The sequence below is a fragment of the Lathyrus oleraceus genome, chromosome 4, assembly GCF_024323335.1.
Source record: "Lathyrus oleraceus cultivar Zhongwan6 chromosome 4, CAAS_Psat_ZW6_1.0, whole genome shotgun sequence".
NCBI lineage: Eukaryota > Viridiplantae > Streptophyta > Magnoliopsida > Fabales > Fabaceae > Lathyrus > Lathyrus oleraceus.
Genome location: NC_066582.1, coordinates 211,907,204 through 211,924,971, shown reverse-complemented (window position 1 = coordinate 211,924,971; position 17,768 = coordinate 211,907,204). Strand labels below are relative to the sequence as shown.

The 17,768-nt window shown below is 34.8% G+C and overlaps 1 pseudogene; it reads left to right on the top strand.

Moving 5' to 3' along the window:
* Window positions 1–10,943: 10,943 nt before the first annotated feature.
* Window positions 10,944–16,877, top strand: LOC127136711 (E3 ubiquitin protein ligase RIE1-like; annotated as a pseudogene).
* Window positions 16,878–17,768: the final 891 nt, after the last annotated feature.

Sequence of the window (17,768 nt, the reverse complement as noted above, 5' to 3'; positions counted from 1 at the left end):
CCATATCACACCTCTTTAAGATCTCCAAAGCATACCTACTTTGATGCATGAGCAGCCCCAACTTTGTCTTTTGGAACTCTATGCCTAAGAAGTACTTCACATACCCAAGGTCACTCATTTAAAACTCCTTCATAAGCTCTTCTTTGAAGCTTGAAATGTACTTTTCACAACTTCCAGTAATCAACAAATCGTCCATATATAGACAAAGTATGATTACTCATTCACTTGCACCCGATTTCACATAAACACCATGCTCGGACACACACTTTTTGAAACCAATGTCGTTAAGAAAACCATTTATGCGTTTGTTCCAAGCTCTTGGAGCTTGTTTCAAACCATAGAGTGCCTTCCTCAACTTTTAGACCCTTGCCTCTTGATTTTGAACAACAAAACCAGGGGGTTGTCCAACATACACCTCCTCATCCAATGGACCATTCAAAAATGTTGATTTGAAGTCCATTTGATATAATGACCAGCTATTGTTATTTGCTATCGCAACAACTAACCAGATGGTTTCATGTCAAGCAACCGAAGCAAATACCTCATCAAAGTCTATGCCTTCCTTTTGCAAAAATCCCTTTGCAATTAATTGAGCCTTATGCTTGATTATCTCGCCTTTTGGATTCGCTTTCACTTTGAAGACCCACTTCACAGTAATTGCCTTTTTACCTTTCGGTAAGTCAACCAACATCCAAGTATTATTTTTCTCAATTGATTCAAGCTCTTCCTTCATTGCATTCATCCACTTTGGATCGCTTAATGCCTCCTCTATATCTACCGGTTCGGATTCGTCCATTAAAGCGAAATGAATGAGATCACCATCGTTATTGATATCACTATCACGGAATACCTCACAATCTCGGAGTCTTTGAGGCATACCTCTCTGCCTCGCTGGTCGTCTACTCGATTCACCATTCTCCGTTGCGAATGGTTGCTGTCCAGCATCATTAACAGGCTGAAAATTCAAATTTCTTCCCAGGAAATCGATTTCCCCATGTGGTAAATCGATTTTTGGGCCTGCATTTCGAATCTTAGCAGCTTCAGGAAGTGCAATTTCGGGCTGGAAATTGATTTCCCCTTTCTAGGAATCAATTTCCTGGACTGGTATAGCAGAAAATCTGCTGTCAAAAGTCTGAATTTCATCCACGATCACGTCTCGACTAATCACGATCTTCTTGCTACTCATATCAAACAACTTGTAGCCTCCGGTAGGATGATAACCAACAAGCAACATTTTTTCACCCTTGTCATCTAACTTCTTTCGAAGTTGACCCGGAATATGTCGAAACGCTACCGAACCGAAAACGCGCAAATGACTCAAACTTGGTTTGAATCCGGACCATACCTCTTCTGGAGTAACCTTTTCAAGCTTCTTTGTAGGACACCTATTCAGCAAATAGGCGGCAGTAGAAACAGCTTCACCCCAAAGCTTTTTCGGTAAATTCTTTGCTTTCAACATGCTACCCACCATGTTCATAATCGTCCGATTTTTCCTCTCGGCAACACCATTTTGTTGAGGCGTATAAGGTGGTACAACCTCACGCATTATACCCTCGTCATCACAATAACTCCTAAATTCACCCGAAGTAAATTCGCCTCCACCGTCGGTTTTGAGAATTTTGAGTTTGTGACCTCTTTGTCGCTCAACCATGGATTTGAACCGTTTGAACACTTCAAACACCTCATCCTTCCTCCTAATGAGATAAATCCATAGCTTCCTACTAAAGTCATCAATAAACGTGACGAAGTATCGGTTGCCTCCATACGAATTGACTTGCATTGGTTCGCATACATCGGAATACACCACCTCAAGGTGATGCTTGGTCTTATGACCCGCATCCTTGCTGAAATTACTCTTGTGTTGCTTCCCTTGCACACACTCATCACATATTTTAGATGGAATATTAATCCGTGGCAGCCCGGACACCATACCGTGCCTATGTAACGCGTCGAGGTCTCGAAAGTTGAGATGACCGAGAGGGTAGTGCCATAACCATTCTTCAAGACTTGCAGCAGTAGCTAAGCACCTATGCTCCATAACTTTCAATTCAATCTTGAAAGTTCTATTGGCAGCCAGAGGAGCCTTAAGGATCAAAACACCGTTTTGGTCCAAAACACGCAAAACCTTGTTTTCCATGCGAATCGTGTAATTCCTTTCAAGCAATTGGCCAATACTTAAAAGATTACATTTGATTCCAGGAATATACAATACATATTTGATCAAGGAATGACCACCATCCCTTCTCATGATCAAAACATCACCCACACCGTCGGCCGTTAAAGTCGTGTTATTTGCGAATCTCACTCTACTTCGCGTGGCTTGATTGATCTTCACGAACCAATCCTTTGTACCACTCATATGATTCGAACAACCAGAGTCCAAGTACCACTCATCACTACCTTGAACTCCATCTCGAACCGTTACCAATGTGTTTTTCTCCGAACGCGTTTTCTGCACTTTTTTGGTACTGCAGTAGTTGTTGTCCAGTAACTTTCTACTGTTGTTCATGCCATTATTCTCCCCCGTAATCACCACAAGAAGCGTATTTTCATCATCCATTTCTTGCCTAGCTACCTTAGCCTCATCCGCATCATTTTCCTTGCGTTTTGAGCGACATTCTCTCGAAAAATGCCGAAACCTTTGACAATTATAACACTTCATGGAACTTTTGTCGAGTGGTTTGTAGGCGCTTTGATTACCCTCTTTGGAGCTTCCTTCACCCTTTATCCCCTTTGAATTTTGTGGATCTTTTCCACCAAAATTCTGGAAATTCTTCTTACTTCTAGAAGACCATTTCCCTTTCGATCTCTTGTTCTTTTCATTTAAACGAGCTTGCAAAGCCACTTCCGCTTTCGCCTTATCGTTTCCTCTTTCATCCATCCTTTGTTCATGAGCTTCCAATGAGCTTTGAAGCTCATCTTTGGTCATAGTCTTGAGGTCCTTTGATTCTTCAATCGCAACCACAATGTTATTGAATCTAGGTGTTAAAGAACGCAATACTTTCGATACAATATTCTGCTCTGAAACAACTTCACCGCAAGACTTTATTTGATTCACCAAATGCGTAACACGCGTCACATAATCGTTGACCATTTCCTTTTCTTCCATTTGAAGTAACTCGAATTGAAGTTTGTGAGTTTGTAACCTCACAACCTTCGCTTTGTCTGCCCCTGCATAAGCCCTCTCAAGAATCCCCCAAGCTTGCTTTGCCGAGTCACAATCGCCAACTTTCTCAAAGTTGTCACTATCGACGTAAGAATGTATCAAGAAGAGAGCTTTGTAGTCTTTCTTCTTCTTTTCTTTGTGAGTAGCTTGCTGGGCTGCAATAGCCTCTTTAACAAGAGGAGTAACACCGGTGGTAATCACATCAAGCACATCTTGATAACCGAACAAGACTTTCATTTGCTTGCACCATTTGTCGTAGTTCTTCGAATCAAGAATTGGAAGGTTGCTGGATATTTTATCGTTTGAAACGGACATGATTGCAGCGAAATAGGATCAGAACCAAAGCTCCTGATGCCAAATGTTTGAACAAGATCAAACTTGTTCAAGGTGAATCAATGGTGGAAGTTGTTATTTTGGTGGTAGAAAGGTTAATTGAGGAAGATGATGAAAATAGAGAAATAAGAAAAATTGAGATGAGAATATTGAATGACATTATCTGAAGGCATTAACCACAAATATTACAATTGAGGTCTATTTATAGTGTACAAACCACTAAACAAACAGACTAAACAAAGCATCCAAAACTGCCTAATAAAACAAAATTGTTTTTCTATTTTGGCTTTAGGAAATTGCTATTTCTGCAGCAAACAAGAAGCTTCCTAAATAGCTTCTCAAATAAGTTATTCTCCAAAAACACTTCAAAAGCCAATTACACTGCATTTGACTTATTCTAATCATCCAACAACTTTAAGAATCCGTTTGTTTTGTGTTTTTTTAAATTATTTTTATGTATTATAAATTTTGGTGTAAAAAAATTTATAAGAATTTTTTATAAAAGTTTTAAATGAAAATTTCATTTGAATTGTTATTATTAAAATATCATTGGCTTAAATACAGTTTTGATCTCCCGTCTATCATTTGTTTAAACTTTTAATCTTCCTAAAAAACAAAATTTTAAGTCCCTTGATTTGAATTTTTTTGGGATTTTTTCTCGGTTCATATTTGTCTATGTGGCATGTTCAACAATGATGTGGCAAATGAAATGTTGACTCAAACTGGAATAAGTATCATGTCATTTAAAAATACTTTTATTGTTAAAAAAGATGTTTTTAAATAGTTTGATTAACAAATACTTATTTAAAAATTATTAATAATTTGATTAACTAAAAGTAATTTTTTAAATAGTAAAAATATTTATAATTTGTTAGAAAAAAAAGGTTGCTTTAATAAGGTTCTCTGATTGGATGAACTTGTAATTGCCATTGAAATCAAAGTGCAACACGTTACAAAAATTTAATTTTTTAATAACATTTTGATTTTTTTTTGTTTGTCAAACCATTGTCTTTAGTGGGAAGAGAGAGTAATAATATGGTAAAAAAATGAAACTTTTTTATTTGGTTTGATACGACTGGAATTTAGTTTATTTTATTGATATATCCTCCAACAAACCTCCAAGTCTAGAAATCCTTATGTGATTTTTTTTTCCGGTCCCAAACTTGAAAATCAAATCCCAAACTGTCTTAGTTTGAAAATAAATTCTCAGGACGTCAAATTTCAAGAAGGGCCTCGTCCAATCAACGGACGAGTCATTGCACAGAATTTTGACACGAGAAAGCTCGGCCATTCATTGGCCGAGTTGTTGAATATTTTTTTTATATCAATATCATTTATATTATTAATATTAATTAATTTAATAATAAATATATTATTTTAATAATATTAATTTTTTAATTTTTTTGAAATTAAATTGTTTTTTTATAATATATTTAGAATTATGATTAAATAATTTAAAGAAGTAATATACATTTTATTGATCGTACATAAATAATATACATTTTATTTATTATAGTGACTGCCTGTTCCACATCTGGTGCTCTTTTTTTTTGTATTTTTCCTTGACCAACTCTTAAGTTCTTTGTCTTGGAGGAGATGGAGATGAGTCGAAAGACAGATCTTGATTTTGATGTGTTGTATTGGGATCCATATCCATACCATCGAAATCTTGAATGGAAAAACTTGGGATATCTAGAAGTTGTCTGTCCGTGAGTTCAAAGTCGGGTAGTGAATGTGTTGGTTGTGTTAAGGTTTTAGATTAGGTTTGTTGAGTTGGAGGATAGTACACGTTATCAGGGTTGAATGAAGAAGTGGGTTGATAGGATATAGTGTTAAATGTTTGGTGTTAGGAAGGGGGTTTGAGTTATCAAAGTTTGGTTGAGGAATTGGAGTGTATTGTATGGGTGGGCGTATGGTGGTTTTTTGTTGATATTGTCGGTTGTGGTAGTAGTTTGTTTGAGGGAATGGAGTGTAAGAAGTTTGGTGTTGAGATGAGGTGGCATAAAGGTGTGTTGTTGTGTGGTCTGGGTGTGATGGTATCATTGTTGGGCGGATGAAGATGTCTGGCCCCAAATTGGGATGTGTACATTCAGGGAATGTCATGATGTATGTGTTGGTGTAAGCCCTAGAGGCCAATACTTTTGGTACTTGTATCGAATTATTTATTAATAATAAAAGGCATTTTCTTTATTATGGTTGATTAATAAAGTCCCTGGAATAGATAGTCTGTTTAATGTATTAAGTGTGACTTAATCATGAGAGTACATTAAACATAAGGACACTATTCTTAAAGTATCCGTAGTCGAGCTTTAGTGTGAAGTGGGATAACATTAAAGCATTAAGACTATTATGTTTGTAGACTGATGATCACATCTCATGGATCATGGATAAAGAGTTATCAAGTCTTAAACATAGGTATGAATATTAGGAGTAATATTTATACCGGATTGACCCGCTATGAGAATACTATATAGAAAGTTATGCAAAGTGTCATAAGTTATTCTCATGGTGATAATGGTGTATACCACTCTTCGACCTGAAACCACTATGGACCCTAGATGTAGAATCGAGTGCTTTATTGCTGATCCAACGTTGTCCGTAACTGGATAACCATAAAGACAGTTGATGGGTACTCCACGAAGCATGCTGAGGGACATGAGTGACCTAGATGGAATTTGCCCATCCTGCATAACAGGATAAATGTCTATGGGCCCAATATTGAACTGGACAAGGATGACACGGTCTATGCCTTGTGTTCAATATAGACGTAAGGGCAAAAGGGTAATTATACACATAATTATTATCACAGGAGGTTTTGTCAGATCACATGACATTTTCGTGACTTGGGTAGCAGTGATGTGTTGCTAGATACCGCTCACTGTTTATTATGTTAAATGCGTGATTTAATATAATTGCCAACGTCGCGAAAACCTACAGGGTCACACACAAAGGACTGATTGATGAGAGATAGAGTAACTAAGGAATACCGTAAGATACGGTGCCCTTAAGTGAATTATAGAACATCGTAAGGTACGGTGTACTTGAGTAGAATACGAAATATGGTAAGGTACCATGGGCTTAAGTGATTTTGGGCATATTATAAGATATGGGCCAAAATACACTTAAGTGGGCTTTTTAGCTTGAAGCTCACACAAGTGGTTCTATAAATAGAACCCTTGTGCAGAAGCATTCATTGCGGTTGCATTATTTTCTTTTTCTCTCTCTCTCTCTCTCTCTCTCACTCAAACCCTTCATTCGTACCAGCTAGCACTGAGATTGAAGGAATCCGTTCGTGTGGACTGAGTAGAGACGTTGTCATCGTTCAACGTTCGTGACCGCCCCGTGGATCTGCATCAAAGGTTTTGATCGTCACAAGAGATCTGCACCAAAGGTTTCAATCGTCACAAGAGGTAAATATTCTATCACTGATCATGACCATTCGTAAGGATCTCTAAAGGAGAAAATTTTAATTTCCGCTGCGTTTTGGATCGCAATTCTCCTTCAGTATGGGCGCGGTAGTTTGTTGCATTGAAGAAGAGACACGCGGTCGGGGATCGTTCGAAAATTGTGCCAAAGCAACATGCATAAATGGAATTGCCAAAAACCAATCCATATATTATCTACTTGTCTTAGACTCACCAAGTACTGTGTTACCCTCTAATACCAAATGTCTTCTTTTTCCATTCTTTGACCTCATCTTTGTTCAAATCTTGCCAATGTCTATCTCATGCTTGGACCATAGTCATGTTGTAGTGTTCCCTTAGACATCTTGACTGAGAAGGGATTTGTTGTTCAAACCCAAACTAGAGTTTGATCTTATATGTCTGATGCATCTCAACAGTAAAGAAACAGATAATATATGTTGTCGCACTCCATACTCGACTACCACTATAATCAGGCACTAGGTATTGAAGGTACAACCTCCATATAAACTATCATAAGAAATACAATAGTTAGAATGTAAATAAGTAGTTTAGAAAACTTAGAGATTGTAATGTTCCATACTTATATCATTCTATTCCATGTGTTCTATTGCAACTCGATACCCACATAGATGATAACGAGGATTATTTATGTAATGCATACCTCATTGGCATCATCTTGCGTTTACAAATAACAATATTAATGTTAGGTATAATTTACTATGAGAATAATAAAGTGCATTCATAGATTATGAATACCTTAATGCATATGGATGTGATGGCTCCACGATACTAATAGGGGCAAACAACGGTATATGTGTGAATGCCCAGACACTGAGTAATATAACACTGTCTCTTATGTTCTTCACTCCTTTTTGGGCTGCTTTGCACATATGTCTATATAATGATGCTAAACAAGCAGAACCCCAACTATATGTGTTGCATTTATCTAGATCTCATACTAAAGGTAACCAAGATGAATGCAATAAATTGTGACTCTTGTCTAGCATCAAGAATGTAGCAATGAGAAGTAAAATATATACTTTAGCATGAAGAATGTTTTCTTCTTTCGTGGGTCAACATTTATTTTTTAACTCTGTTAACAGACCTTCTATCCAAACAATTTTCACATAAGACCCATTTTTATCTAAAGTCGTAGGTTTTAAACCTAAATTCTCAAAGTAAACATCGTTTGTTACGTTAGTATAGTCATTAACAGGTTTACCATTTATTCCGAGACCGAATAACATACTCACATCCTCCAAAGTAATGGTACATTCACCGGTTGGTAAATGAAAGGTATGTGTTTCCGGTCTCCATCTCTCTAAAAACGTAACAACTAGTTTGGAGTCAATTTTTAAACTTGATATTTTTGCGACTTTAGCAAAACCGACTTGTTTTAAGTACGGTATTATAATAGCACTTGGTTGAATATGAGTATGAGAGTGGACTCGAAACCTAGTGTCTTCTTGAAAAAATAGAAAATATAATGAATACGATGATAAAAAACACGTAAATGAAGAGTATACAAAACTTACATATGCTTCAATGTTTGATGGTGCTCCACGGTGTGATTCTCCCATCCACAACAAAGCCATTTTACGAGATTGTGAGTTATGTTGATTTCTTAGAAGTGAATATTGTTGATGAGTGGATGTTTGAAATAAAATTTAGAAGCTGAATTTATAGACTTTATAGTAAAATATTTGGAGTTTTAATATTATGAAGTTACTTATCAATGCATGCATACATGCCTATACATCTAGTATTACATGCAGGATTCCTTAAGTAATGAGATAATGCATGGCAGAAGAAAGAGGTTGTCCATTCAATGGCCGAGTTGCACCGATTTTGTTCAAACTCGGCCATACATTGGCCGAGCTTACTCATCACCTTAATAGTCATGTCCATCCATTGGCTGAGTTCTGTCATGGTCTTGATCATACATTGATCGAGCTTGGTCTTGATCTTTCCATTGGGTTCCACTTTTTGGACTATATAAGTTATATTTATGTGCTACTTCATCAGCTCATTCCATATTCCACCACCACTTCATATATTTCTTACATCTAAATGGCTGAGAGAAATTTAGTATTATCCATTCACTATAACGGTACTATTTTCACAGATATTAATGCAGGATTCTCATTTAGCAATACAAATATCCATTTATTCAAAATTCACCTCAATTCTGATTTCCTTCATCTGAAATATCGGATTGCAAAAAAGTTGCAACGTCGTGTTTAAGAAATTATTTATCGCCATCCATTAATTAATGAAGACGATGATATTGTATTTTACGTAATGACACCGATTGAAAATTATGAAGAAGTTAAATCAATGTTTCAATGTCACAATACATTTTCTCAACTATTCACCATTGAGATATATGTTCGTCTACTTTAACATTTTGAAACATATTTGACTCAATTCACACAATCACGTCAATATGCAATGAGTCAAACCACTGACGACAAACCAACACAGAATAATGAACCTTTCATACCCAATGAAGAGTTTGGCGAAGACAGTGAGGAAGATTTTGAAGAGGTACGCTTTGAAGATCTATCTGGTACAGGCGATGATGGTGGAAATGAACCTCTCAACCGATTAATTTATACAACCCACCTATTCACATGAAAAATATATGTTTGGAAGATGTTCAACAGATCTCTGTTTTTGGAAGTTTCCCATCAAACCATACTAGTGAGGAAATAGAGGAGGGAATGGAGTTTGAAAACAAGGAAGCTTGTGTTGTCGTATTGCAACATTGGCATATAAAACATAGTCTTGACTATGCAGTGACTAAATCTAACAATGTAAGATATGTAATCAAGTGTAAGAATATAGAATGCAAATTCAAATGGAGGGCTTCTTTGTGTAAGACGAACTCAAAATGGAAGATTGGTAAGCTCAATGGGCCCCACACATGCACAACCACTTCTATGTCACACGACCATAGAAAACTCAATTCAGAAATGATTAGTCACAACATAATGGAGCTTGTTAATCGTGATGCTTCTCTTAAGGTGAAGGTGATTATCGCCCATATTGCAGAAAAATGTAGGTACATAATATCGTACAAAAAGCATGGATTGTAAAGTGTAAGGCCATAGAATCGTTGTATGGAAATTGGGAGACATCTTAGAATGACCTGTCGTAGTGGATATCGGTAATGAAAACCTATCTTCCTGGTACTATTATAGAATTGCAAACCTTACATGTGATTTCATACGATGGATCCCAATTGGGGGACAAGAGGATCTTCCATCGTCTCTTTTGGGCGTTTCGACCATGTATACGTGGTTTCACCTATTGTAAGCCTATTGTGCGAGTTGACGAAACATGGTTGTATGACAAGTATATAGGGACTATGTTGATGGTTGTGTCACAGAATGGGAACGATAACATTTTCCCAATAGCTTCCGTATTAGTTGAAGGTGAGACAAATGATGCTTGGAGTTTCTTTCTTAGGAATTTGAGAATACACGTGACACCACAACCTAATATGTGTCTAATATCAGACAGACATGAATCGATTAAGAGTGCATATAACAATCCTGAAAACGGGTGGTAATATCCTCCATCTTCATACGTCTACTAGATTAGACACATTGCACAGAACTTCAAGTGTGAGATTAAAGACAAGGAACTACGCAAAAAAGTTGTTAACATGGCTAACAATATAAATTTCAGTTACCGCAAATACTTGTTCATTTCTATTATGTTTTATATAACATTTTTATCACAGGTTATACGTTGACATAGGCGGAATTTAATTACTATCGCAGGTAGATCCGAAAAACAAACATTGAGGCTTTATCATGGATACACAACATCCCTCGGGAGAAGTAGGCAAGGATGACGGAGGGCAACGCTGGGGACACATGTCAACTAACTTGGCAGAAGCAATGAACTCAGTACTCAAAGAAACCTGAAACTTACCAATCACTGCATTGGTTTAGTCTACCTATTATCGATTGGGATCACTCTTTGGTAAAATAGGCCATCAGTGGACAAAAATGTTGGCTTCTGGGCAAATTTTCATAGATAATTGCAATAAGGGAATGGTTGAAGAAGTCACTAAATCTAACACTCATAATGTCATGCAATTTGATCGCGAGAGATTCTATTTCATTGTCCATGAAAAGATTAATCAGAATGATGGTCGACCAACAGGTATTTTCAGCATTGCTCTAAGGAAACAATGGTGCGATTGTGGGAAATTTCAATAATTTCACTTACCTTGCTCCCATGTAATCGCAACATATTCTAGTATATGTCGGGACTACCCCATTCACATACCAGACGTGTTCAAAATTCTTAACATATTCATGGACTACAAGAAAAGTTTCCTTGGACTTCCCCATGAGGAGAACTGACCACGATATGAAGGATTTACTATTTGCCAAGATGAATCTATAAGAAGAAGGAAGAAAGAGAGCTCAACCAGCACCCGGATTAGAACCGAAATGGACAACGTTGAAAAGGAAAATAGAAGGTGTGTGATTTGTCGCGCAGTAGGACATATGCGTAGAAAATGTCCAAATGTGGCAGGACCCTCTAGATGATTATGTTGTTTTTTAATATCATCTTTTAAGCAAGTATTATGTTATCTTTATTAATGTATTTATAATGTCTTCTGGAACAAGCAGTAAAGAATATATTTAATAATAAAGACTTCTGATTACAAAGTACAATCACAACAACTTAAATACATAAAGCTTCTCAACAAACTAATCGACAATAACAACCAACACAAGTAGACATTTAACTCCTCTGTTAACTTCACCATTATGTGCTGAAAACATACATTGAACATCTTAATCATTTTCTATATGATTCAAGTAATATATGTATGTACCCTCAGGGCTTGCATTAGTCAACTCTATGTATGGACAATGATACTCTACTTTTCTCACCTTCATACGACACTCATCCAACTGTTGAAAATCAGTGTTTATGGTTGCAATCAGTGTTTTGAAATTCCATTGTGGATCTAGGAAAACATTGATTTTTTTGTCTTGCTCATAAAACACAAGATCTCATATAGATATTATTACAAAAGCAGATTGGTAGGTGAACTGAATTATGTTTTTGCACATCAAGCTACTTATAAAAATTCAATACATAAATACTCGGTCATTCATTGGACGAGAGTCTACTAATAGTGGCATCCCTCGGCCAATGAATGTCATGGGCGATAAAATTATTATTTAAATGTCAATGGTTTATAAATTAATTAAAATTTTTAAAATAAACCAAAAAAAAATCAAAAAATAAATAAACATTTACCCACTCGACCAATGAATGGTTGAGCTTCTTCATGGTCAACCTTTATGCAATGCCTCATCCATTGATTGGACGAGGTCCTTCTCCAAAAGGCCACTCGGCCAATGAATGGTCGAGCTTCCTCATGGTCAAACTTTGTGCAATGCCTCATCCATTTATTGAACGAGGTCCTTCTCCAAAAGGGGCATCCTGAGAACTTATTTTCAAACTAAGGTGGTTTGGGATTTAATTTTCATGTTTGGGGCAGAACAATAAAAAAGTCTCTCCAGGCCTCCAACCTAAAGATTCCAAATCCCTTTCTCCAACAAATTCAAATAAAAAATCAAAAAATACTCCCTCCGTTTCTTTTTAAGTGTCACTTTTTAACTTTTTACGCATACCGAGAAAGTTAATCATTATTGTTACTTTTTAAACAATAATTCTTGTTTTACCTATAATACACTTAATTATTTATTATATTCATTTTATTTTTTCTCTTTCTGTAATAATGACATAGGGGTAATTTTGACAAAAATGCATTTAATACTACCTTGAACTTTGCAAGTGACAATTAAAAAGAAACAAAAAATTATCAAGAAAGTAACACTTAAAAAGAAACGGAGAGTGCAAACTAAAAAACCCTTCTTCTCATTACAAGCATCAATGACATGAACATTAACCATATATATCTCCTCAAATTGATAAATCAATGTTATTCGTATAGTACTCAAGAACTTAGGTGTTGAGTTTATCTTGAGTTATGACATATAGATTTATTATTAATTTTAAGATATAATTCATAATATCTTAACTTTAGGGAATAAAAAGTGTTAATTTGGGGGATTTTCTGATTAATTTTTTTTTGGAAAGAGTTTTTAGTTTATTTGGTTTCTTGGATTTTTTAGGTTTCAAATTTGAGGGATAAATGTTTGAGTTTATGTGTTTGGGGATGAAGATGTGAATTTTTTGAAAGAGAATTAATAAAATTTTGATTTGTTAGAGAATGGGATTTTGAGATTTATGGGTTACTTAAATTGGTTGGAGAAAGAGAGAGAGTTTTTCAACTTTTGTATTTGGGGATGGATTTGTGGGTTTTGTGGGAAGAAGATTAGCAAAATTAATTATACATCAATCTTGTTGTTATAATAAATTAAACGTTATGCGTTTTGAGATGATGATTTAAATTAGAAAAAAATTAAATGAACCAATAAAATGTTTTTAAATAACGTGACACTTTTATTCTAATTTGGGTTAATATTTCATTTGTCATATCATTGTTGAACATGCCACATAGACCAATCTGAATAAAGGACAAAAAAATTCAAAAAGGGACTTAAAACCTGATTTTTTTTAAATGGTGATTACAAGTTTATAAATGAAAGAAGGAAGACCAAAACTGCATTTAAACCAATGTTATTTTAGGTATTTCCTTTTATCAAAACTTTTTTTAAATATCAAAATTTCAAAAAATCACTTAATTTTGAAGTTATTTTGAATAGTTTTTCGTAAAATCATTTTTAAGATACAACATTTTTTAAAAATTGTGATTTTGATTATGTTTTGATCTTCAATAATGTAGATTTATATTATAGAATGTCAAAATTAGTCTTTTAATTTAGAAAAAATAAATATAAAAAATTTATAAATTTTTAAAAACATTTTTGTAAAATCTTTTTTCAAAAATATAAAAAAAAAACCTATTTTTTAAAACTAAAACAAACTAAAAGATATAGAAATTCTTTCTCCACCCCTCATCTTTTTTAAAACCCCACCCTTCCAAATTTAATCATATCATTTTACGTGTTTAATCTCAATCCTATCAAATAAGCCCCTTTCACAGATGGATTCACGCTTATTTTGTGATTGCAATGCCCTCTAACTAACCCTCACATGTTATCAATAACTTTATAAATCATAAACCTTTTAATTGGCAATGATATATCTAATTAAAACTAAAATGAAAATATTAATACATTTTATAGATAATCAAGCTTCACTAAACAAAACTGTTAGGGTGCTTCACCAAAAGCACCTATGCATGATAATCGATTGTGGGTGAAGCACCTATGCATGATAATTGATTGTGACAGCTAGATTTTAAGAATAAGTGTTTACTTTCTGCTCCCTTGTGAGGTTTTCCTAATACCGTTGCATATAATAGATACTATTATTGGGTTTGATAGAGCCATTTTCAGTATTAGTCTCAAAGATGAGTGGCTGGCCTACTGGATTTGTTGATACTTTAACTAATTAACCCCCAAATTAACCTGACACCCCATACTTTTAGAGTGGCACATTAAAACTTGAATGAAATTTGTCTGAAATTTTTTATAGATAAAAATGAAATTTTCGATAAGCAAAAATTAAAATTCTGACACATAGAAAATTTCCAATAGTATATTTTAAATTTCTTGTATATTTCTATGTTCTAAATAATTCCAAAATTTAAAAATTTACTAGTTGATACCGAAAATTTCAAATGTTTATAATGATCGAAAATTTTGAAATTTCCTATATAATAATAAACTTTAATATCGGAAATTTTGGAATTTTCGATACAAACTTCCAGAATTTTTTATTTTTACCATAAAAAAATTTGCTTCAGAGGGTGAATTTACTTCGGGTGAATTTAGGAGTTATTGTGATGACGAGGGTATAATGCGTGAGGTTGTACCACCTTATACGCCTCAGCAAAATGGTGTTGTTGAGAGGAAAAATTGGACAACCCTAAATCACTCTCTTTCTCCCTTTTCATCATGAGAATCCATCGACCTTGATGCCTTTAAGAACCCATAATCCATCTCATTCTAGTCTACAGGGTTTTCATGCAATCAAACCTTAAATCATTTTGATTTTCCCACACAAACCATAAAATCATTTCAATCTCAACGACCCTGAACGAGACTTTTATTGACATTGAAAAGAGAGAGAGAGAGAGAGAGAGAGAGAGAGAGAGAGAGAGAGGGTACGTGTGTGTGTGAGTGTGCATGTGTGTTGAAATAATCATAACGGGGGAGACTCGAGATGGTGGCAGAGGGAGAACAACGGTGGGGTCAGTTCCGACGGAATAGGCAGTGATGATGGTGAAGGGAAGTCATCTCTGTCCAAGTTCACTAAGCGATGTGAATTAATAAATACTAGGTTTCATTCATTTGGTGGATGGTGTACTTTTATTGGGTTGTCTCTAGTGGTGAATCGTTATATCCTTCTAGAAAATGATTCAACCTTGTGCTGGTTGGTTGTTATCTTACTGAAATTTGATGTCTTCTTTGTTATCTTTTATGTTGTTTTGGCATGCTTAATTGACATTGCTCTTTTTTGTTGTCTTCCATGCATCATTGTTATTCTATATGTTATTGCAGGACGTGAAGGTGCGTTAGAAGTAAACATTAGTATACTTCCAAAATACATATTTCAATTATTAAACAATGTGGAGAATGCTAGTGGTGGAGTTAGATCGATTCTTTCCACATAAACCTTTAGCAGATACATGGTTGATCAGTGAATTTTGATGCACCTTCTTCTACTATTGTACTTAGGCAACTCTATGATTTATTATATTATTTTTACTATTTTAGTGTGTTTTTATATTTAATTTAATTTTTGTCTTTATTTTATTTGTGTACTTCATTTTCAGCATAAATAGTTATTTGATATCTTGTTACTTTGCAAATCATAACTTGAGTTATAGGAGTCGGATTAACGCATTCTAATATATGTTGGAAAGATAAGAGAAAGAGTTACAAGTTTCATGTTGAAGTCAAAATCAAAGTCAGAATGAATGAGGGTAGAATAATTCATTGAAGTTACACACTTAATTAAAATAGTTAGTTTGAGCCGATTTTTGTAATTTTCGGGTCGGATCCCTTAAGGGTCCAAACTTCCCTTTTATTATATTAGGTCTTTCACTGCTACAGTAATCCTATTCTGAATTTGGAAGATAAAATATTTCTTAGACGATTTCATGGAGAACTAAAGTTCACAAGGTTGATCTACTGTAATCGGTTTATGCCAATACTTTGAGGTTTCTTAATTTTCAATCAAATGTCTTTTCCCTTTCAATATTTTGTTATATGTTTTGTATGCTTTATTTAAATTCTATAGAATATGTGTTGATTAATTTCAATTGATATATGTTCCATAGTCGTGTTTGCTTAATTCGTGTGTGCTTCACCCGTTTGCTTAATTCGGAATTTGTTTGCTTAATTCAGAAATTAGGAACATATATCATATATTAGTATCAATGCACTTGTTATTGTTACTGTAATAAAAAGGGGATTAGAATCCGCTTAGGGCATGAAAATTATATTAACCAATGATAAGTTAGGAAACCAAAATAGTATATTAGCTTATTTCATAATCACTTTTATAATCACTTTTCATAATCACTTACTCTCAATCGAATCGAAATCCCCCTATTTTGTTTTTTATTTGGTTAATTTGTCAAGAGTCCTTGCGATACGATACTCGAGTGTCGCTTCGCTAGACTACCGTTCTTAGTTACTCGTTTTTGACCTGTGTGCGACAGCAGATCAATGGCTAATGAACAAGTATTTTTACCTGAGGATGCAAAATTTTGTATATGCCTTTGTCTATATGAGGATATAGTAGAGCTTCATACTCCTCCCTGCAACTATCACTTCCACTTTTCATGCATAGTAAAATGGTTAAAGATGAATGTGTAAGACCCCAATTTTGACCCTAAGATCCCTCATGATATCTCTTCATATGCATTAGCATTGGGATCACACCTTGGAATCCTCCTTACCCCTCATTCATTGGGTTTGCATTGGGAGAGGTCACCAAGCACTTTATATTGTATCATACTTTGTTTTTATTTAGTTTACTAACCAAAATACCAAAAATATGTCATTGTATTAGTTTAACTCTTTTGTAGGTAGTGTGTATGCTCACCTATGCTCTATCAAGTTTATATCTAGGGTTTGAGACCCTCAATGCAATGATCTCAATCAAGATTTGATTTACATTGGCTCTAGACATCATATATGTATCCCCGTGATCTTCACATGTTATTTTGATCAAGGAATCATCAAGAGTTTGGAGTTGGTTTGCCTTGGAAACCCTAATTCATCTGGGTATCTTGTGTGACTTCTTCAACATGTTTCTTCAACAATCGATCAAAACATTTCAAGGTATAATTCAAATTCCATAATCTTATGCATATATGATCCTACATGAGTCCCAAAAGTCAAGAGATTGTCAAGCTAGCAAGTTGATTCATGATGGTTGACCAGAGAAAGTCAACTGATCAAAACTGGGGTTTCCTAGACCCTATCTCCTACAAAATTTGTCATATGAAAACGATTCTAAGAGAAACATTTCTCAAAATGACATTACAAACAACTTTCATGTTGAAGTCAAGAGATAGTTTTGCTTGGAAAGTCATTTTTTATGGTGAAAGATTATAGGTCATTTTGTCTGAACCCTAGTTTGGAGGTCAACTTCCCAAGACCATAACTTTCTCAATTTTCATGAGATGAAAGCCATTCAAATTGAATTATCAAATTCAATATGCCTAATTTAACTTTTATGTTTGGAGTAAGTTCAAATTCAAC